Source organism: Myotis nattereri, assembly GCF_964212035.1.
Source record: "Myotis nattereri genome assembly, chromosome: 3".
Lineage (NCBI taxonomy): Eukaryota > Metazoa > Chordata > Mammalia > Chiroptera > Vespertilionidae > Myotis > Myotis nattereri.
The window spans coordinates 141489285-141513394 of record NC_138077.1 but is presented as its reverse complement, the minus strand read 5'-3'; the positions used below and the strand labels follow the sequence as shown (position 1 = coordinate 141513394).

The following is a 24110-nucleotide window of genomic DNA, read 5'->3' as shown; positions in this document are numbered from 1 at the left end:
ATGAAAGCATCTAATATACAGAAGACCCATGTGAGTTTATTATTTTCATTCCTTCCAATTTCTATCGAAATCTGTGAACTTGCTGTGATTCACGTCAGTTTTTCAGGATTCTCTTGTTACTTTCTGTCCCTTTGACACTGAATCTGGTCCGAATTGGGGGGGGAGGGGGGGGCGGGGGGAGAGAGATACGAAAGAAAGCAAAACAACTTTTTGTTTTTGAAAATCCCAATTAAGCAGCCAAAGGGCAATGAAGGTATATTATGATGCCCATTTTTCACTTTGAAAGCAGATGGTGAGCAGTATCTGAGAACATGGAATTGTATACCCTTCTAGATAATTCTGCAAGACTAGATAAGACCAAAAAATATAATTCTGAGCATATAAGTAATCCAATAAAATCAGACTATGGTCTCCCTCCTCTTCATAACTGAGCAACATATAAAATCAAAGATTCAACATAAATGTTGAAAAGATTTGTGTGCGGCCTTTTAAATGTATTAACATGTAACTAGTTTATTTGTGCCCCAAATCTATTATTAAAGTTATCCTTATTTGTAGCCAATGTGTTTTAATATTTGATAATAGGAAAAAAGAATTTACCACTAAATAGAAAACAAGAAAAAGAAGTATTTCTTAAATTCTAAATATCTTATATTCGTATATTGCAAATCCAATTTAGCTACAATAAATAGTTCAGGGAATGGATCTAAATTATGGCCCTACATATTTAACTACATGGTATCACAGATAAAAACAAGAGTCAATTTATGTATTTATTTATCTTAGCCTTTAGAAAACTAAGATTCAGGTGGTGATGTAACTCGACAAAGTTCACAAAGCTAATAAGTGCAGCATAGGGATTTGAGTCTAGAGTTTTCTAAATTCAGCATGTCCATCGCCTCATCAACGATAGCTCATCTGAGAATGTGTGTTCACAAAGGAGAGCTGTGAAGCCCACTACTAGAAAGGCAGAGTGAAGTCAACCAGTAGTAGTCATTGAGTGTTTGATTTTTATTGAGTAGGTGTAAGGAGCCACTCAAATTGTGTACTAGGACAATGACCTGTTGAAGAAGACTGAATTATTGTTACAGTCAGATAACATTTTAAGAAATGAAACCTTTCCTCCTCTAACAATGTGTTCTGATCAACTGATGATCTTCTTGACCAACAGGTTCAAGTACACTGTTCAATGAAAGTCGCTCTTTCCAACTTCTGAATTTCTAGGATATATCATATTTATCATGATTGTCTCCTATATCTGGATCATGTCTCCAAAAAACAATTTTCTGTATTGTGAAAATCCAAGGCAGCTTTTATGAAATCTGCTAAATGCATTTAAAAAAATGAAATAACCCAGAATCGTTACAATTTTAAGGAAAAGGACAAAGCTGGAGGCCTAACACTGCCCAACTTCAAGATTTATGACAGCCTGCTATTGGTGAAGAAAAAGACAAACAGAACAGTGGAACAGAATGGACAACCCAGAAAAAGACCACATAAATATAGCCAACTGATCCTTGACAAAAAGGAAAGGCAATGTAATGAAGCCTGGACAGTCTTTCAACAAATGGTGCTGGAACAACTGCATGTCACCCACATGCAAAAAAATTAATTTAGACACAGGCTAAATTAAAATTAACTCAAAATGGATCACATACCTAAATGAAAAACACAAAACTATAAAACCCCTAGAAGATAACAGAATAAAATCTAGGTGAATTTGTTTTGGCAATGACTTTTTAGATACAATGCCAAAGGCAAAATCCATGAAAGAAATAATAAGTTTGACTTCATTAAAATTAAAAATTTCTGCCATGCAAAAAATACTATCAAAAGAAAATATTTGCAAAACATATACCTAATAAAGGACTTTGTAGATCCAAAATGTACAAAAAAAAAACACCTTAAAACTCAACAATAAGACAACAAAAACCCCAATTAAAAATGGGCCGAAGACCTTAACAGACCCTCATCAAAGGAGATATATAATAAGCATGCAAGAAAAATGTGGTGGCATTAGGTTTATGAAAATTATCTGTGTTTTCCTCTCAATTTTGTGTGAACCTAAAGCTGCTCTAAAAGTAAAGTCTATTTAAAAAGAGAGAGAGAGAACCAAAGATAAATAAAATATAGTCATACTGATTCTTATACATTTAATATTCTTATAAAAAATGCTTAGCATTTCTTACCCTTTTAGATAGAGTCAAGAGAAAATATATTCATGGACAACAAAGCTCCATGAGATCCTCTATAGAGTACTATTGCAGGTGGAGGGCAGTGACAGGTAAGGGTAAGATATAAATGAATGTGTAATACAAGCATTCACTTAAAGGCTACGCTTGTATGCATAGGTAGAAAATTGAAACAGCTTTAAAATACATACTCACTGACAGTGAGCCCAAATTAGAATAGAGTAATAAGTGCTATCCCTTGACAAGTGTAACATAGATAGCTCTGGCTTATGCCACTTCAGAATGTAAAAGATAACCTAGAACACCACTGTCAGGGGACATGGATGCCTAGCTTGCAGTCCAGATCAAACAAAAAGTAAGAGAAAAAGTTCCCACATGATGTTATGTATAAACTAGTATAAAAGTGATTTATGTAAGAGATACTGTTTATGTTGGAAAGGTATAACAAGGTTATAAACAGCTTTTATTCAGTTGGTTCAATACCAATGCAAAGCTCATGCCTTAAATGGCTCCATGAGTGGTTCATCGGGAGCCAACTACAAGTCTACAAATCTGTTTACTTTAAAACAAGACAAGAACAGGCTGGTTCATTGTTCATGCATCTTTCTGAGGAACAGATATAAAACTTTCTAAGGGAACATTTCTATCTTCCAACTGCAGCTTCGTTGGCTTTCCTAAGCACCTAGATAATTTTTCTAACTTTCTTCTGAAAAGATCCATAAACTATTAACAGAGGTTTATTTTAAAGAGAAGGATCTGCATAGGCTAAAGTTAAGACTCAGACTTTTGAAGGGCAATTAAAATCCTCTTATTATTTTCGGGGAATATGTAAATAAATTCTGATTTGATGATTCCATTTTTAAAGATTCCATAGAAGTGATTCCCAGAGGAATATCTAGTCTTAAACTCAGCTTTTCAGATTTTTTAGTTATATAGAGTTTCCTTTCTGAAGACCCAATAAAAGATATGGCACTATGTCTTCTTTATCCACAGTTTCTTCTGTTGCTTTTAAGAGATAACTGTCCTTGAACAGTCTCCCCTCACTGGGTAGAGCAGGCTAGTCAGATTCATAGGAAACTTTTTTTATTTTATCTCCTGTGTACTTTGTGTGTTGAGTATGTTAATGGTGATGACCAATCTTGAATAACAGGTTATATAAAATACAAACATTGTAATCCTTAATAAGATAAACTATAATCAGAAGCACTGAACTTAAAAACAGAATCATAACACTGAGAGAAGTCTTAATGATAATTTGGTCTAAAATCTTATTTCATACTAAATTGAAATATAAAATAATTTTATATTTGGATATGAGGTCCATTAAAATCAAGTAACTTTATCATCTTTACAATTCTAGTTACTGGCAAAGGCAAGACCAGATCCCCAATCTTGATTCCATTTCTTTTTATTACATTACTGGAATTCTGAAAACAAGTTATTTACATCCAACCATGAAAAAGAGGAGAATTGGTAGTCTGATTAAAAATGGTAAACATAGGATTAGGGATATTACACTGCATTCCAGTAAATGTAATAAATGAAGCTCCCTGTGTTATTCCTTATACAAGAAAGATAAAGGCAATGGATTCAAGATCAATTTATGGAAGTTGGGAAAAGACACCACCTCTGCATTGAAAGTGGATGTTTTGGCCCTGCCGGTGTGGCTCAGTGGTTGAACATCAACCTAGGAACCAGGAGGCTGCTATGCCAGATAGGGCACATGCCCAAGTTGCAGGCTAGATCCCCAGTGGGGGACACACAGGAGGCAGTCAATCAATGATTCTCTCTCATCATTTTTGTTTTTTATCTCTCTCTCCCTCTCTCTTCCTCTCTGAAATCAATAAAAAAGAAAGTTAACATTTTGGGTTCCATGTAGGCTTCAGGAAAGTTAATATAAATCCTTTTGAAAGCAGAAATAGTAATCCAAACCAGTAATTTTATTTCTCCTCCCCCCCCCAAAAAAAAAAAATCTTTGGATAATTGGGATTTGAGAAGAATGGTGTTGCTTTCTGAATCTTGTGCCACTGTGGACATGCAATAATTAGCATTCGCTGTTGGAATTATGAAGCAATCCCTTTGCTATGTTATTCAAAAGCCTTGACTCCCTATTTTCAGATTAAAATGAAGACTGAAAGACTGAACTTGACCCTGCCTGAACGTCTGTGGGCTATTTTCCCCTCAACCAACAACCTCACCTAAACTCCCAACTTTTAAACTGCTAAAACCATGGAAACACTAATAATGACCCCCTTCATTAAACCTCAACTTCCCCTCCCACTTGTACTTTTGACCAGTTTACTCACTTCAAAGCAAGCAACGGCGTCCTGTTCAGCTACTCAGCAGGACCCCTGTATCTTCACCAACACCTTCAACCAAAAGCCACAAGAAACTCCATGATCTCCACATTCCTCCTCCTCCAGGGACGGCAATTATGTAGCCTCCAATTTTTTAAATTTTATTTTTTAGGTTTTCAGTTGCCATGGGAAAGACTGTGTTTGGTCAGCTCCATCAGCAAGGGGTAATTACTGGCTTCTCTTACACATACACACCACACACCTGCAAGGCTGCAAAGAAAAATAATACATAATTAAAGAATTTTTCAAAAAGGCCAAGCAAGTGTCAACCAAACAATGTATTGCTCTGCTACTGGTAGAAATAAACAAGGGCAGCTATATATTGCCAGTTAAACTTGGCATTTTTCAGTTTAAGTATTAAAAGCAATTAATATTTCCTCCTAATTTAATATTTGTCAGGAACTATGGACTAAGCACTTTAAATGAGCCATCTTTATATGGGTAAGCTCCATAAATATAAATTTATAATTCTAATTTTTACAGAAAATTAATGAGGTTCAGAGAGGCTGAGTAACTAACACAGGGCTAATTAGTGGTGGAGCCAGGATTCAAACCCAGAGCCCACAGTCTTGCTGGCCTGGCTTGTCACTTGTGGTGTGTGACCACAGCCTGTGTTATAACTCCAGCTAGCTTCCAGGCTGGTACACTGACTTGCTGAAGGGACTCAAACTATCACTCAAACATCTCATGAAGCTAAAAAGAAAAAAAAAAGGCCAAAAAAAAAGCAAAATATTGTTGGTACCAAAATGCATAGGACCATAGGTCACAGCGGTCAAAGGATTCTCTGTCATTATTCCAGTACCAAGTAAGTATGCATGTGTGACATTCAAATCGTGTGACCTTTTCCTTTGTCTTAATCTTTTCATTTCCTGGAGCTAACTTCTCGATGTTAACAGTTCTTGTTCATAAAAATACTCTCAGCTAAAGTACATCATAAAGTTAACTTTGAGTCTTAGCAGATTTGTGAGTTCGGAATAATGAGAAGAGCAGTTCATCTTTTCTCATTTACTTTATTTTCCTAGGAGAAGAAATATTTTACTTTGGCCTCCTTGTTAAATTAGGTAATTATTGAGATTCTTGTAATCCTTACACTGGGGATCTGATTCTTAGGGGTGCAAGGTATAAACAAGTCCCAAAGAAGTCTATGTTAATAGTGTAAAGTTTAAAATATGATTAAAAGAAATAGAGCCTTACAGTAGGCTTGCAATATTAATCGTTCTGTCTTTTAACATGTCAACATACACTAGCCCAGTTTTCGGAAGGGCCAGGCTCATCCTGCCCCCTCCCCCAAAGTTCCTCATCTCCCTTAACTGCACCTATCATAGAAGACTCCAGACAGGGTAGAGCCCAAGGCCACCCCTTCTCCATCAGCATAGCAAGTCCGGCCGTCACAGTGCTGCCTGTGAGAGTTTGGTAAGACTCTGGCTCCCGGCCCTTGGCCTCATCTGACCTTGTGTTTCTGCCGTATCACTCATCTCCTGGAAAGGAACCTATTTCCAAGCCTCTTCCACACCAGCACCAGGAAAGGAATTTCGAGTCTCTTGAGTGTTAAGTAAACTGGGTAGAAAAAAGTCCAGCCTGGCTTCCGTAGGAGGGAGATGAGATGGAGGGCTGGGGGAATACAATGATATACTTTCACTTTGCCAAATTCCCATCCCTTTTCTGGCCTTCGGCAATGCCAGGAGAGAAAGCCAAAAGGAGGTGGGAGGATAAGTGGAAACAGCTCCTCCTCTTCCCTTGCGCTTCCTGGCCGGCTCTCTGTAAACACGTCTTGGCCACCCTTCCTTCCCCACGCGGGAGCTGGGGAGCCGCACAGGCTTGTCTGGCTGCAGGGCCTCCAGAGCCGGTGCCTCTGGAGCTCCCTGAGGACCTGGGCATGAGGGTGGTCAGGGAGGCCACAGGGTGGATTCAGGGGAGCCTGTCCAAGGACATGACCTTTCCCTCAACAACTAGAGCTGTTGGCGTCGCTTCCCAGAGGTGAGGGGAAGGGTGTTCAGATGAAGTCCTTCTCTCAGCACCACACTTTTGACCTTCTCCTGGGGAGCAGCTCAAAGGACTGAGGTGGAGTGCAGGCCAGCAGTGCCCAGAGGGGGGAGGGACTCCGCCTGTGGGAATGAAAGGCCCGCGGGAGAGCAGTGAGGTTGTGGTGCTGAAATCCCTGCTCGCAGACCCAGGGCCAGAGCAGAGCTTATAATTAAAAGTAAACTTGGCAGCGGCTCTCTTAACACAGGAGGCAAAAAGTTAATGTCTGATGAGCTGGGGCCCATGCCAAACTCCAGCTCAGCACCCGCCCCACAGGAGACTAGTTCAAAGGCATGAGGTCTAGGGGTGGCAGACCAACCCCATTCTGGGCTCGGTACCACTGTGCCCGTCTCTTCCACAAGCTCTGGGCACCATCATTAGTGCTTTACTGATACATCTTGCCCCCGAGGCAGAGCTGAGGGCTGGCCTTTTCTGGGCTTCAGATATCCCTGGCTCGGTATGCTAGGTCTGTTCTGTCTAGTAAGCTGGCCACTAGAAACACGTGGCTCTTGAGCACTTGAAATGTGGCCAATCCGAATTGAGAAGGGCTCTGAGTTTAAAATAAGCAGCAGGTTACCAAGACTTAGTGTGAAACATAAAGTAGACTATCTCAATTTTTCATATTCATTACGTATTGAAATGACAATGTTTTAGGTATGTCAGGTTCGATGAAATGTATTGTTAAAATTAACGTCACCTGTTTTCCTTCCTTTTTTTTTTTAACATGGCTACTAGAAAATATGCCACATCAAATATACAGCTTGCATTATATTTCTATTGGACAGAATTGTCCTGGATATTTCATTAATGCCGCTGAATGAATCAAAGAAGGAATGCTGACTTTAGCTCAGCATTGATATTTTTTTAATCCACATAGAAGTAGTCCATAGAAATGGTTAAAAAAGAGTGAGGCATCGTTGTTCTTTGAAATAACTCTGTATCTGGAGCTACATTTAATTCTGAGTCACTTGCTCTGAGAAAATGCTTACTAACCACCCAGGACTCCAAAAGGATGAGAGGGCGACGGACTGTCGGCCAGGCCACACCACTGAGGCCAAACTGGACCTCCAGGCCTAGGAGACAGCAGCGCAAAGGACAGCACACTCTTCCCAGCACACAGAGAACTGTCAGAGGAGATCAAACAACTCCTCTGGGAACCCCACGGTTTCCCAAGCTTCTCTCCATCCTAAGCTAACTATTACCTCAGTCCGTCTGTTTGCTTTTAATATGCTCTTTAAAGCTGCTTTAAGAAACTTCATTACAAATCAAAATCACTATGATTTATCACCCCACACACATCAGGATGGCCACTGTTACAAAAATTAAAATAGAAAAATAACAAGTGTTGATGAAGTTGTGGAGAAATTGGAAGCCTTGTGCACTGTTGGTGGGAATGTAAAATTTTACACTCCCACCAACAGTGCAGGGATGGCAAACAGTATGGAGGTTTCTCAAAAAGTTAAACATAGAATTAACATATGATCCAGTAATTCCACTTCTCCAAGAGATATCTGCGCACCCACAGTCACTGCAGCATTATTCACAATAGTTCAAATGTCCACTGGCAGATGAATACATTTAAAAGAATGGGGTATATACAATGGAAAGTTGTCCAGCCCTAGAAAGGGAAAACCTGCCATATACTACAACATGGATGAATCTGGAAGACATCATGCCAAGTGAAATCAGCCACTCACAAAAGGACAGATACTGTATCATCCCACTTATATGAGGCCCCTCGAGTAATCAAACCCATCATCTTGCAGTACTGAAACTCTGTACCGATTGTTGTTCACCACTGTACACCTAACAATGGTTTAAATGGTAAATTCTGTTTTGTTTTTTACCACATTAAATAAAAGGAAAATGCATAGCATAATCAATTTTAATGCTACTGAAGAATTCACAGTGAAGACCCTGATGCAGTCTAACATTTTATCATCTTTACCAGAATAAAAAGAAGAAAATGTACTCAAATAGATATTTGCACACCCGTGTTTATAGCACCATTATTCAAAATAGCCAAAAGGTGGAAATTATCCAAAATGTCCATTGGCGGATGAACAAGTAAAAAAAAAAAAATGTGGTGTGTGCATACAATGGGATATCATTTAGCCTTTAGAGAAATGAAATTCTAACACCTGCTACAACATGAATGAACCCCGAAGACATCATACTAAGTGAAATAAGCCAGTCACAAAGAGCAATACTGCACGATCCCACTACTATGAAGTATCTCGAGCAATCAAATTCAGAGTGACTGGAAGAAGAGTGGTAGTTGACAATGGCGGTGGGAAGCAGGCTTAGGAATCACTGCTTAATAGGTAGAGAGTTTTGGCTTGGGAAGATGTAAAAAGTTCTGGAAATGGATGGTGGTGATGCTTGCACAACAGTGTGACAGTATATAATGCCACTAAACTGTACATTTAAAAAATGGTTAAAATGATATATTTTATGTTATGTATATTTATTTTTTTAAATATATTTTATTGATTTTTAGAGAGGAAGGAAGAGGGAGAGAGAGAGATAGAAACATCAATGATGAGAGAGAATCATTGATTGGCTGCCTCCTGCACGCCCCCTACTGGGGATCAAGCCTGCAACCCAGGCATGTGCCCTTGGCCAGAATTGAATCTGGGACCCTTCAGTCTGCAGGCTGGCGCTCTATCCATTGAGCCAAACCAGCTAGGGCTGTTATGTATATTTCAACACAATTTTAAAAAGAGAGAAAATGTTACAAGAGGAAGGATGAGGAGGCAAGAAGCCAGTTGAGGCAGGAAGATCAGAATGGCCCTTGGATTATCGAATAGGAATTTACATTCATTCCCGCAGGGCTGCCTGGAAATGCTGACGGGGCATCACTGCTCTCTCTCTCTAAACCAGACAGTGTCTGTGGCAGCATTCTGTCTCCCAGGAAGTGTACAACCTTTTCATTTTGCTGTTTGAACTTGCAGTGCGATTCAATAGACAGAACAAGAGTGCACACACAAATGACAGAGAGGGAATGTGTGTGCACTATTTGGGGTAAGAATTATCTATTTCTTCCAATCCACCATTTACTAGTATATTCTTTGCCTGTGTCTATTCTCGCCTATGCCAAAGTCAATAACAACAATAAAAATCAGCAGTACTGATGGTGAGAATATTCTTTCAAATACTGTCCATGTTATTTATAAAATGACCTAGCAAGCTAATAATAACAAAGATATTAGGTCACAAGCTCTTTAAAAATCACAGCATTTATCATTAAGACCATTTCACAAATGAGGAAACTGAGGTTGATAAAAGCACTTGTCCAAGAACACAACGGAGATTTTCCCCCTTCCGGTCTGACTCCAAACTAGAGTTCCTGGCCGCTGCGTGCGGGTGCACTTTGTAAATGAAGGCCACCTACTTAGGACTATTAACAAATTAGAGGAGACAGAAGAATAAGTGGGGGGGAAGGCAGGGCAGGTACTGGGGAGCTCATTCCATTGCCAAGGCAGGAGTGATACCTACCTACACCCACATAAGGTGTGAAACCGAATGTTTTAGGAGGACTGATGACCATGACAATTTCAACACCTTCTTTTTTAATTTCTAAAACTCTGCTGCATAAACAGGAACCGAGAGAAAATGACAACCTATGAAAGGGAAAGTCTGGCTGGGGGAGGAGGTGACTAGTCTGCTCTCTGCCAGGGCCCTTCTCGCTAAGTTACTTATTAAAGGACTTAGGCTAGAGGAAAAGAAAATATCAGAGGGAAAACAGAACTGTACTCCAGCCAGGGTACTGGCCCCTCATGAGCGATAATTTCCACAAATTATTTGTGCTCCCGAGAAGATTACGCTTTATATCAAAGGCGAGCCCAGGAAAAAGTGTCATCAGAGGGCTGAACTCTTAGTTCACAGCTTTAATTGATGTTTCGCCTAAACCCAGGTCACAGCCCCAACATGCTCACCATAGAGCTGAGATTATTAGCCAATTCAGTGAACATGGGACAGAAAAACTCACTAAGGAACAACAGCTCCCTGAATCTGTTCACGCATATCCTATCTCACCCAGAAATCCAGAAAATTACCGTCAGACACATCACAGGATCAAAGCCTTTGCGTCCAGGAGAAGCTTAGAAGGGCACAGACTTTTCCATTTGCTCTGCTCTTCCCTCCACAGGATTATCTTCGGAAATCCCCAAGCGTCGACCCCTGACACAGCTTTCTCACGCACCACGCTGCCCACCCTCCTGTCTCTCCCCATGCATTTTTTAAGCGCCTGGCAAACACAAGGGGAAACAAAGGGCAAATGCCAGTCGGTGGCCTCTGTCTGGACTTAGCCAAGCGTGATATGTGAATCAGGTGTGTGGCATGGCAGTTTCCATGGCAACGAGACTTGCAGGCGGGCAGGGGAGTCACATATTCTTTCTACCAAGGTAACAGAAACACGGAGACCACCCGAGGGGCGCTGAAGGGGGACACAGCGGGTTCAGAGCTCCCCGGCGACTGCAAGGACCTAGGTCCTCACTGTCTCCTCCCCCACCCTCTGCTGCTCCTTGAAATAACCCCCTTCCCCCTTTAGGGGGAAAGGAAGGGACAAATTAAAGAAGTCTTCCCCAAAGGGAGTTGCTTATGAAAAACAATGTAGAAAGGACTACAAGAGAAAAGTGTTTTCTTTAGTAGACAACGCAGCGCTGTTAGTCAACAGGCTCGGGAGCCCCGGCAGCCTGAGCCCGCGCTGACTCTCTACAGGGGCGCTTGCCTCTCCACCGAGCTTTGCAGCGCGGTCTTCTTGGTGAATCCAATCCATAATGCAAAACCCCTGAGCTACACTGTGTTCTACAGGTGGTTTTTTTAAAAATTGTGTTTGCTGTAGATAGACACTTTAACATTATTCTAAACTTTTAGAAAAAGTGTATATTGTGGTTTTATTTTTCAAAGCTTGCTTTTTTAGACCCATGACGTGGAGGCAAAGAAAAAAGTAGTCAATTTTAATAAAATCAAAGTTAGCCTTGGTAATCTAGCTGGACAGAGGTAGTCTGAAGGCCAGGTCTATGTTGCCGTTAGGGCTTCTTAAGCTATTTTCCTGAGACCCAAGCCAGGTAAGACTTTCCACCTTGGTTAGCTCTGCCCTTCTGAGTCCTTCAGATGACTCCAGACACTGACCAAGAGAACTGCTGTCCTACCTCTGCTAATGGCTCTACTATGGCTGATCATCCTCCCCATGGCACCCGAGAAACCGTTCTGCCCTGCACGCTTGATCACGCCACTCAGGCTCCAGACCTTTCAGGTGAGTCCGCATTGCAAATCTCTCATCATAGTTTCCAAACCCACATATGGCCTGGCATCTGTCTACCTCTTTAGTCCCATCTTCTGCCATTCTCCAATTTACACTCCGCATTCCAGGCAAATTCAACTATTCTTAATTCCCTAAAGTTACTATTATCCTCTCTTACCTTTAGCCCTTGATGTTACTGATTATTGGGGGGGGGGGATAACACCCCACTTAATTACTCCTTTCTTAACATCTCAAGTAAGATATCACTTACTCCAGGAAGCCTAAGTCCTTGCAACAGTTTCAGCCTTAAATTCCTTCTAGGTGCAACCGCAGCACCCAGGCTTCCCCAGCTCAGCATCATCACCTAACTCTCTGTCAGCTTCATGTCTATGATCCCATCCAAATCAAAGAAGGAGCAAGAAGTGTGCCATGTTCAACTTGGGCTTAACTTGGAGCCCAGCGCATAGGAGGTGATCATTCAAGATTTACCAGAAACCATTGAATGAATGAATGATCACAACGGCAGGCATGGCATGATTGATCACAAAGAGCACCAACCACATCTGGGCTCAAGCTTCGCAGTCCAGTTCTGCTGCTTGTTAGTTCTGTGGCTTCAGTGAATCTCAGATTCCTGCTTTGCTTTTCTTTTTTTTTCGGATTCCCGCTTTCCAGGTGATATAGCAATGCTTGCCCGTGATTATTATAACCATAAAAGAAGCACCAAATGAGTGTTTGTGAAATTCTTTGTGAACATTTTAAATAAGTCTATGTAAAATGTCATTTCCAGGAGGAGGCTAAATAAGAAAGAGCAGAAAGGAGAAGTGCTCTGAGAGGCAGAATGATTGCAGGGACAGAATCTGAGGAAGGAAACTGGGGGCTATAGATATTCATGGTATACTGCCTCATATAGCATAGATTGGCTTCTTTTTATTTTTTCTTTAAACTATGAGAACATATTTAGAAAGTCACAGAGGCAGAAGAAGTGAGTCATAGAAGAAATGGGCTCAGGAAATAAGTTACAGAGGCAACAGAAGGGCCCTTGGAGCTTAGGAGAGAGAAAGGTAAAGGTAATATGCCTAGGAAGAAGGGGATGGGGAGGGGAGAGGAAAGGCACGTGCCTGCTCAAGGGAGGAAGAGCGCCTACTTCTTTCTGACAGATAATTATGTTCCTCTCTTCCCCATTTTGGGCCCAGACATTCTTATTAGCCTCAATTTTCCACTTATATACCATGTTCATTTCCACCAAATACTACTATGTACTATTAACAGTTCTTGGGCCTTAGTTTATTCTCCTTCCAACTGTTAAATACCCTCTCTTTCCCCATGCTCCATGTGAATCTTACCAATACATCATTATCCATAATCATCTGCATCTATAAGGCCTTTCTTGAATAAAGTAACTCAGCCACCTCTCTCCTCCTGATCTTCTAGTGTCATAAGGGCCCACGTTTCACTATTCAGTGCTTTCTCTTTATTCTTCACACATACGTGCCATGCCCTTTCTAAAACGTGGGGAGGACCTCGCACATCTGAAGAGCCAAGTCTGGGTTAAAAACACGTGGAGCTGGCAGAGGAGGTGAGAGGTAAGACGTGTACTAAGAATTAGAAAATCACATTGACTAGTCTGCCAAGAAACCAAAATTATATAATGAAAAATGAGGAAATTAGCTAGCTAGCCAGTTTCTGCACTCCAAGATTCTGTGGTAGTTGAACATGACACATTACGAAGAGGGCATCAGGTAATGTTTCAGTGAGAAGGGAGCAAGTAGAGGACACGGTTTCCCAAGTAAATATACCAAGTGATTTCTTATCCTGAAGAAGAAAACCAATAAGAAGAAGAAATGAAAAAGCAAAAGGAAATGGAAACCAGATGGAAAAAGAACCACCAGAGTGATCAATCAACAACATTTTGCTGAGTACCGTTGTCCCATGCATGGGAAGCTGTTTTAGGTGTGTGCTTGGGGTACACAAGGCGGGAAGGTTCTATGCAGAGAATGAAACAACAGCATCTGTGCTTGCAGGGCCTGGCAGTCGACATAGGGTGACAAACATACAGAGATGGCAGCATAACTAAAGATTTAAGTCGGTGCATGAGAAGTGCCAAATGAGCACTTCAGAGTAAGGACAGATCACTGCATACTGAAGTATTCAGGGGAGATTTTTCTAAAGAGGTGACCTAACTGCTCTATTTTTTTTTCTTTTCTTTTTATTAAATTTATTGGGATACATTGGTTAATAAAATTATATAGGTTTCAGGTGTACAGTGCTACAATACATCAACTGCATATTGTATTGTGTGTTCACCACCCCAAGTCAAGTCTCCTTCCATCACCATTTATGCCCCCTTTATCTTCTTCTATCTACCTCTCCCCGCTTTCTCTCTAGCATTCACCATATTGTTGTCTCTCTGAGTTGTTTGTTTTGCTTAATCCCTTCACCTTTTCACCCAGTCCCGCACCCTCTCCCCCTCTGACAGCTTTCAGTCTGTTCTGTGCCTATGAGTATGTTTCTATTTTATCAATTAGTTTATTTTCTTCATTACATTCCACATATAAGTGAGATCATGTGATACTTGTCTTTCTTTAACTGGCTTATTTTATTTAGCATAATGCTCTCGAGATCCATCCATGCTGTCAAAAAGGGTAAGAATTCCTTCTTTTTTATAGCTGGCTGAGTAGTATTCCATGGTATAGATGTGCCACAGCATTTTTATCCACTCATCTACTGATGGGCGCTTGAGCTGTTTCCAGATCTTGGCTATTGTAAATAATGCTGCAATGAACATAAAGGTACATATATTCTTTTGAACTGGTGTTTCAGGTTTCTTCAGATATATTCCCTGAAGTGGAATTGCTAGGTCATAAGGCAGTTCCATTTTTAATTTTTTGAGGAAATTCCATCCTGTTTTCCACAGTGGCTGAACCAGTCTGCATTTCCACCAACAGTGCACAAGGAGTTCCCTTTTCTCCACATCCTCATCATCACTTGTTGTTTGTTGATTTTTTGATGATAGCCATTCTGACAAGCATGAGGTGATTATCTCATTGTGGTTCTTAATTTGCATTTCTCTGATGATTGGTGATGCTGAACATCTTATATGTTTACTAGAGGCCCGATGCACGAAATTCATGCACTCAGGGGAGAGGGGGGAGGTCCCTCAGCCCAGCCTGTGACCTCTCGCAGTCTGGGAGCCCTCAGGGGATGTCCAACTGATGGCTTAGGTCTGCTCCCGAGCGGGATACTTAGCGCTGCTGCGGAGGCAGGAGAGGCTCCCGCCACTGCCACTGCACTTGCCAGCCATGAGCCCAGCTCAGAGCTTCTGGCTGAATGGTGCTCCCCCTGTGGGAGTGCACTGACCACCAGAGGGAAGCTTCTGTGCTAAGCTTCTTCCCCCTGGTGGTCAGTGTGCATCATAGTGATTGGTCCTTCTGCCATAAAGTTGATTTGCATATTAGCCTTTTATTATATAGGGTGGAACTACCTGACAGTCAATGTGCCCCACTGAGGAGTCCCGGATTGAGAGAGGGCACAGACCAGGCTGAGGGACCCCATAGGTGCACAATCAGAGCTGGGGAGGGAAACGGGAGGTTGGCCAGCCAGGGAGGGACCACAGGAGGGCACCAGGGAGTGTCCAGCCCATCTCACTCAGGACCCTGGCAGCAAGCTAACCTACTGGTTGGAGCATCTGCCCCCTGGTGGTCAGTGCACATCATAGCTACTGGTTGACCAGTCGACTGTCTGCCCCCTGAAGGTCAGTGCACGTCATAGTGAGTGGTTGAGCAGCCTAAGCATATCATTAGCATATTTTGCTGTGATTGGTTGAACAGACAACCAGACAACCAGACACTTAGCATATTAGGCTTTTATTATATAGGATTGGCATCTATATGTCCTCTTTACAGAAGTGTCTATTCAGGTCTTTTGCCTGTTTCTTTAACAAGATTTTTGGGGGGATTTTTTTTATGTTGAGTTGTGTAAGTTTTTTATGAATTTTGGATGTTCACCCCTTACCAGATGTATCATTGGCAAACATGTTCTCCCATTCAGTGAGTTGTCTTTTCATTTTGGTGATGGTTTCCTTTGCTGTACAAATTTTTTTAGTTTGATGTAGTCTCATTTGATTATTTTTTCTTTAATTTCTCTTGCCTGAGGAGAAATATCAGAAAAAAAAATTGCTGGAAAATATCTGATATTTTACTGCCTATGTTATAGAATTCTTATGGTTTCGAGTCTAATATTTAAGTATTTAATACATTTTGAATTTATTCTTGTGCATGGTGTAAGAAGGTGGTCTAGTTTAATTTTTTGTCCAATTTTCCCAACACCATTTATTGACTAGACTATTTTTACCCCATTGTATGTTTTGCCTCCTTTGCCAAATATTAATTGACTATAACTAACTTCTCTGTTTTAAAAGGTAAGACAAAGAAAGCCTGGGAAAGGATGCCAAGTGGTAGAAGCATGTGCACAGAGATGGAAGTGGAATTTCCAAGGCATATGGCAATAGTAAAGAAATCCCCATTAAGGACATTAATTTGGAAAAGTGGGCTGGAGAATTATAAAGACAAATTACATAGAAAAGGGAATAAAATTCTGAAGAAATGCAGTAAAGCAAAAGAGAAAAGAAAGAGAAGATCAAAACTAAAGGGGATAAAAAGAAAAATGATGTTACAAAGTATTTATCAGCAGACAAATTTTAAAATTTTAATGTCTGCGGAAAAAAAGAAATAAGTCAAACCACAAACAGCATTAATATTATGAATATGTAAGAAGTCACACACAGAGATCAATAAAGTAATCATTAAAATCCCAGTAGAAAAATAGAAATGTGCTTATAAAGAATTTATTTTAAAGAATCCAATAAGCAAATTTCCAATAAAACATAAGAATAAAATGTCTAACAATACAAATAATTCACAAAGAAATATTAATTAAAGTAATAAAGAAGATATTATTTTTCCTCCTGCCATATTAGGGAAATCTTTTTTTTTTTTAAAGGGATGTCAGTATCTAGCTGGGCATCTAGATGGGCATTCTGAAATGTCAGTGTTGAGCTTGTACAACTTTCTTGGGAAGCAATTTGCCACTATGTGCAGGGGTCCATGTAGAACACTAATCTGATAAAATAGTCAGGATAATGAAAAAACTATTCATACTCAAAGATGCTCTTTATAACATTGCTTAACCTAACACAATAAACCACCACCAAGAACAACACAATTAGTATAGCAAAAAATCCATAGGAAATTATAAAATAAATTGTGATAAAGTTCCACCAAGAATTACAATACAACCATCAAATGTCATTTTATTTTATTATGCAGAAAGAAAGAATTCAAAACTGTATACACTGTGATCCCACATATAAAAATGCATATAGATATAAGCACATAGAAATAAATATTAAATGGAAATATATTAAAATTCTCTCTAACTTATATAATTACACTTTATTTTTATTTATTTTGGAGGTCTTTATGTATTTTACAAATTTTCTTCAATAAACATGGATTACTATATAATTCAAAATTATATTTGGATTTTAAAAGTAATATATTTTAATTGCAAATAATATTTAGAGAGACCTGTCCATAGAAAATGAAAGGAACCCCCACTCTCAGCTGCCTAATGCTAAAGTCTTAATTCCTATTTGAGAGCAAACTTCCCTTCTAAACCCTGGATTCTGTATGAAGTACAGAGATGACATATTGGATTGCTCCTTCCATATTTTATTGTCCACAAGAAATGACTTTTTGAAGTCCTTTCATCATTGTTTTTCATTGTTTTCTTCTAGGGAGGTTTTTATAAGAAGAGTAAATGTCAACTTTATTTTGGGTCTTAATTTTTCCAGAAGCCTAAACCTAACTTCTCTTCTTTCCTCTCCTCTCTATTCTCCTTCCCCATCTATTTCTCTCTCTCTCTCTCTCTCTCTCTCTCTCTCTCTCTCTCTCTCTCTCTCTCTCCCTCCCTCCCTCTCTCTCATTCTTTCTCTCTCTCTCCATCTCTCCCTCCATCCTTCCCTCTATCTCTTTTATAATGTCTAGGTATGTCTCTTAAATACTGCCCTCAGGCCAAGATGGTAGCTCTTTCTTTGATTTCTTCTGTACTTTACATAAAGTTCAGAGTAGCACCCTCTGCTCAAAGATAACTAAGAAGCTTCAAAAATAAACTCAATTTCAGTTGCACTTTTAAGATATTTTCAAGAACCACAGGAAATAACTGCATGTGTGGTATTGCACACAAAACAGTATGTAAGAAGCCAACATGATATTGGCTCCAAAGGACATGTGATGAACTCCTTTTTCAGACCCTGCTGGGGCTGGGGCAGGAAGTAGAAGCTGGCAGCAGCCCACCACTGGAGAGGGGGCAAAAAAAAATGGTGGTAACTCTAAATGAAAGAGAGAAGCTTGAAATTTTTCTATTACCAAACCAGGCAATTAAAACATTAAATGTGAAATCTGAGGCACTGTAAATTTCCTAATATGGTATAAGTGCTGAGTTTCCCAAATGATGTTTTCTCATCTTTCAACATATCAAAGAGCATGCCAAAACCCCAAAGAAACGTTTCCATTTTGAAAACAAAAATAAACCACACACATCCACATTCTATTAATAGTGTTGTCTTGCCTTAAAGACTCTGCATCCTTAGTGAAAAACGCCATTGCAGTTTACATAAATTTTAACATTATTGGAAACTCCTGTCCAAAATAAACTGGATGTGTGTGGGTGAGTTAGGTGGGACTGAGGCAAGAGTAATCAAACCCCTTTCCATATTTTCCTTAGTGGAGACCAAATGTTATGTTCCTCATCGTCACACCTAAGGACTATGTAAATACATTCTCCATATTTAGCAGCATTTCTTAAGAGAGAGTATAAAGAAGGAAATTGGCAGAAGATACACAGGTTCATGCCAAGTGCACAACATTTGAAGACCTAAGATAGAGGGACATAAGCTTAGAACTGAAAAGCCCAGCAGAAATTGCTAGGACAAGCAAGGTCATGTCAAAAATCCCCAGATCCAGACTATAAACTCTTGATCCTGCCACCATGAAGAGGGAAAACAGCTGCCCTGTGTCACTCTATGTTTAGAGACAGAATAAAGCCACTAAATGTGATCTTCTCCTTCCTCAATCCAAACACCCATGAGCTGTTACCTGTGTGCTCAGCAGGGAGCCCACTGCCTGGAATGAGGACAATGAGAGGTGAATGACACAGAATTTGTTTGAAAGGGGCTTCTATTTTTGAGAACATAAAAGAACCAACACACAAAATAACAGTAAGAAACATCAAAGGGAAGGGCACTAGAGTTATGGTGGTGTATTTCATAAGGTACATAAATGTCTAATTATTATGTTGTACACCTGAAATTAATGTAATACTGTGTCAACTTATAATTGAAAAATAAATGTAAAAAAATGAAACAACAAAGGGTCATTCTGTCCATCCTTACATCCTGAGTAACCCCAGAGATTTTTGGAAAATCTTTATCACCTGCCTACATGCACAGCCTTACATGTTTAAGCTCCGAGTCACAGGCCCTAGAATGTCCCTACCAAGACAAGGAAAAAATGAAACCAGAGTTATATGGGGACCACAAAGCCACCCTGATCAGGTAAGGTGAGGAGGAATGAAGAGAACTCTTCATGTATCCATCCCTCTGGTTCTAGTTGGACTCAGAATCTGGAAACTCAAATGTAACTAGGAAGAAAAGAAAGGGAGTATGGTGAATGGTGAGGCGAAAAGATCACCTTTTTCAAGCCAACAAATGCAGGTCCCAATCCTAACCCAGCTTCTTACTTAAATGAACTGGGCAGGTTCATTAACCTATTTCTCTTTCTTTTATTTAACAAGCACTGATCTTAATAGTACTGGGCAGGTGCTCTTCTAAGCACTTTATAATACTTCATTTGCTTATCCCAACAACAAACAATTGAAGTTGGTTCTGTTACTATCCCCACTTCCCAAATGGGGAAAGTGAAGCACTGCCACGTACTTTGAAGGTAGCAAAGTCATGATTCAAACCCGAGATGTCTGGCCCCAACGTCTGACCCCTGAAGTTCTGTGTTGCATCATTTGTAAAATAGTTCCTTGTCAAGGCTGTGGTACAGATGCAGTGAAATGTATGGACAGCACCCAGCACAGTGCCTGACATTTAGCAGAAGCTGAATTATCTCCCTCCTCCCTCTACTCCCCACTCCCTCACCCTGCACTGTGGGAGGCTGCAGGCAAGATCCTGCACAGGAAGGCCATTACCTAGGTCTGCAAAGGCTCCAGGGCTCCAGGGCAAGCTAGAAAACCAGCCTCTGTCTTTATCCCCTGAGGCCTGGAGCAAACGCTCTAACCTAAGCAGAGATGTCCAGCATTTCCACACAGCCTGCCTCTATTACCATCTGCATTCAAGGCACAAGCACAGGGAGGTGGGCCTTAGGGAAACTGAAAGGTTTCTGATTTTCGTACTAGGAGCTGTATATGTTTATGTCTAACACAAACGCATCTAAAATTTATATCATACCTACCACCCAAGGGAACATGATCTACTTTCCAGAACCTTCCATTGCCTAGACACTGGCAGAATATCTGTATCAGTCTGTGGCTTGTTTTAAGATGGTCTAGAAACGGATAGTTACCTAAAGAACCGTCCGTTTTTAAAATTATAAAGAATAATGAAGCCTAGGGTCCTGGGAGCTGTGTTGTAAAACATGAGAAAATGGTTTTCCAGCCCTTTTGGCAGTATTTTCATGAACTGAGGACAATAATTTAGAGGACGGAGACTATTTTAAATCTTTATATTAGTCTAAAATATCATTGAGAAAGGTGTACATGTTATTGGTCAAGTAATTTATTTAGTTGGGCAAGTAGTGACCCACACAAAAGGGATCTGATCTATTGGGAATTTTCTAAGTACACAATGAGTATATGTTACTAATAGTAGGAAGTTTATAATGCTACCATGGAAGAATGCTGTCTACACACTCTTTCGATTTTTCCTCAATGAATAAAAAGTCCTGTTTGTGCTAAAACAACATGAGAACATTAGTTTTTTATTGTTGACACTATTACAGATGTCCCCCATTTTTCTTCCTTTGCCCACCTCCACCCGCCCCCACCACCCCTCCCCTGGCCTTCATCACACTGTTGTCTGTGTCTATGTATCTATGCTCTTTGGCTACTCTCTTCACCTTCTCTTATCCAGTCCCATGCACCCCTCTCCCTTCTGACCTCTGAGACTGTTCATGTACCATTCCCCTGGTTCTAGTTTGAAGAACATTATTTTATTGCAAGAAAAAAAATCACTACAATGAAATATGGGAACTGTGTCCTGACCCTGAGAATGTGCTAACATCGTTTAAAAGTAATTAAGAAGGAGAGCTGACTTTCTCCATTTTCAGTCTTGGTCACTGTGGCTACTGGGTTCATTGATGGCCTGCCAAATCTTGCAAATTACAGTACTCCTATCCATGTGGTTTCTAAAACTATAAGCTTCTATTGTGAATAAGCTTGATTTTCTGCTTTAGAAATCCTGAGAGAGACTGCTAAGAGAGACTCCACAAAGAGTCCAGGTGCACACACCAGGAATCAAGTTCTTCATTCATTTTAATTACAGTTCAGCCCAAATGAGAGAGGTAGGTGAAGAAGTGTCTTTATAAAATATTCATTAGAAATGGGAAGTTTCTATTGGGGACACAAAAATGGCACCCTCCAACTTGTTCATCTACAAAGAGCCCCAATGTGAATGATGTGTCTGCAATCATATGTGAGCCACATTTAGGCTTGGGGCTCAGCCAGAATGTTTAAGGAGGGGAGACAGGAACAGAAAAGGAAATAGAGTTCGCAGGGAAAGAGGAAGGCTGGATGAAGTTTTTCGTACTTTGTGGACCTGTGTGAACAGTTCCTTCTACTTACTGTTTAAGCCCTAGCAGGGAGATTTGTTATTTTCTGTTATTTCAAAAGCCATTAAATGGGGATGAGGGAGGGAAGAGGTGGGGGAGGGAGGGAGTTTTCATGTGTGTGTGTCTGTGAGTCAGCAGAAGCCGGAAGCCTAACAAAATGACTTCAAACAACAAGCTGGAAAGGAGGACAATAGCTTCCACCCCCAGACAGTGAGAAATTGCTTTATCCTAAGGGATCGTGACCACCCGTGTTCAGTGGAGATAAGTGAGAGCCTTCTCTGCTCTGGCCAATAGGAGACCTGCAGCCACAGCTGCTCCCAGAAGCTCTGGGTGGCCTCCATTCCAGCCGCTCCAAATGGTTTCAAGGCAAAAACACTGCAGCTGGGTGGTTCTCAGAAGCACAGGGGGTGGGAGGAGAGGATGACAAAGCGGAGGGGTGGCGCCTTGCTTCCCCCACCAGGTGCTCTAAATCCCCTCTCAGGGCTTAAGAAAACCTCGCACCGTCTGGACTGGAGGCTGAGTCCTGCAGCAGCTGCGCAGGAGCCCGCATCACCGCCATGCCATAGCAACAAACCAACCCTGTGCCTCAGCCTCCAGAAACTGGGAGGTTTCCCTGCCAGGCAGCCCAGTGCTCTAGAAGCAGAAGGAAAATTAATGCCACTTGGCGAAAGCGTAGGGCATTCCGAAGTCAGTCTTGAAGAAGACTGCACCCTACAACACAGACACAAAGCCCCGTGATGCGTCCCTTTGAAGACTGGCAAATCTAACCAAAAACTTACATTTGCAGTAAACTTTTACATTTAAAAAAAATGTGTTAACTGCCCTCTGAAAGAGAGATAAAAAATACTAATATTTGAGGAAAAGTATATGGAAGTTATAGCATAAGCTCACTTTGGGGTAACTGTCCTTTGCATAAAAGAATTAAATTTTAAAACTTATTTCACTTATTTATGAGTACCTGCTGTTCAATTTATTGTATTTCTTACTTTCTTTCATTTTCCACTGTTGGGGGTTGTATGTCTTTGTAACATTTTCATATCTCTAGCTAATACCTATAGCATATGTTCAACTGACAAAAATGTTAGTGAAAACGTAAAATAAGCTGATAAAGCTGAAATTTCATATATATGCATATAGTCCCCTGACCAAGTAACTTCAACTTTGTATATAAATTATTTTGAGAGAGAGAGAGTGAGAGTATGTGTATTAATCCTCACTCAAGGACATGCTCATCATTAATTCTAGAAAGAGAACGGAAGAGAGAAACATTGATGTGAGAGAGAAACATTGATTAGTTCCCTTCTGAATGCACCTAACTGGGGATAGAACCCATAACCTGGGTATGTGCCCTGACAGGAATCAAACCCATAACCCTTCGAAGCTCAGGAGGACCCTCTAACCAACTGAGCAACACCAGCCAGGGTGAAAGTATATTTTTATTATACACACAAAGTATATTTATACACTTATTGTAAAAACAAAGTATCGTGTGTGTGTGTGTGTGTGTGTGTGTGTGTGTGTAACAAAAGAGAAGGGATTATAGGATGCAGAAGATGGAAAAATAATACTAAAATTGGACCACTGGCTACCATATAAGTGCTGACAATAACATTTCATGCAAAAACAAAATGGAATAGGTGTTAAAATTAAAATTAAGTTATTTGATATCTCGGTCACTGAAACGGAGGTTGAAAAACTGAGGAGTTGGTTTCCACTGGGCCCTGACCTGCTATGGGGCCTACATCAAGTTGTGTGATACCACTGTTATAGCACCTGCAAAATGGAGATAAAACTTCACGCTACCTACCTCAGAGAGCTGTTAGAAGATTAGATACCAAAAAAGAAAATCTGCAAAAGCCCTTTGAGTTTCCCATAAATATAAGACATGCAATGAAATAAAATACCGGCACTCTCTACAAAACTCCTAGAAATAGGAAACAGATGCCAGCAATGCAACAGGGCTAATAACTCACAGGGCAGTACTTTTAGGATCAGGGAGGTAGTGGGCAATTCTGCACACAGCTTCCAGTGAACAGGTGCAAAAAATGATGCTGAAATTCCAATCTACTCAAACCAAACAAAGCATCCAGGGAAAGGGGGGATTAAAAAATCCCCAGTACTGTTTTAACACATAGCCAATGGCTCAAGAGAAGCAATCCTGACAAATAAAATTCCAGATTCCTGCTTAAATGTCTAAATCTACAAAAAGACAATAAAGTGTCAACATTATACTGGTAGTTTTTCACGTGTAGTAAAGTCTCATATTAAAGTAAACTGGTTTCCCCAGAGGATTAGGTGTAATGACCCCTTACAGTGAATAAAATTTAAGCACAGAACATATAAATTAGAATATGTTAAACCAATTTGTACTGGGAACAAGAGCCAAAATGAACTGTACAAA

General features: G+C 40.4%; 1 long non-coding RNA gene across 3 annotated transcripts in view; it reads right to left on the bottom strand.

Moving 5' to 3' along the window:
- LOC308516060 overlaps window positions 1-24110 on the bottom strand; it is a 386889-nt gene that overhangs the window by 62575 nt on the left and 300204 nt on the right. For 2 of the 3 annotated variants that reach the window (XR_013995694.1, XR_013995696.1), the window contains one exon: window positions 4499-4759. This is a non-coding gene — a long non-coding RNA (uncharacterized lncRNA). Of the gene's footprint in view, window positions 1-4498; window positions 4760-15830; window positions 15966-24110 lie in introns of all 3 variants that reach the window. The other variant, XR_013995695.1, reaches the window with a different exon arrangement.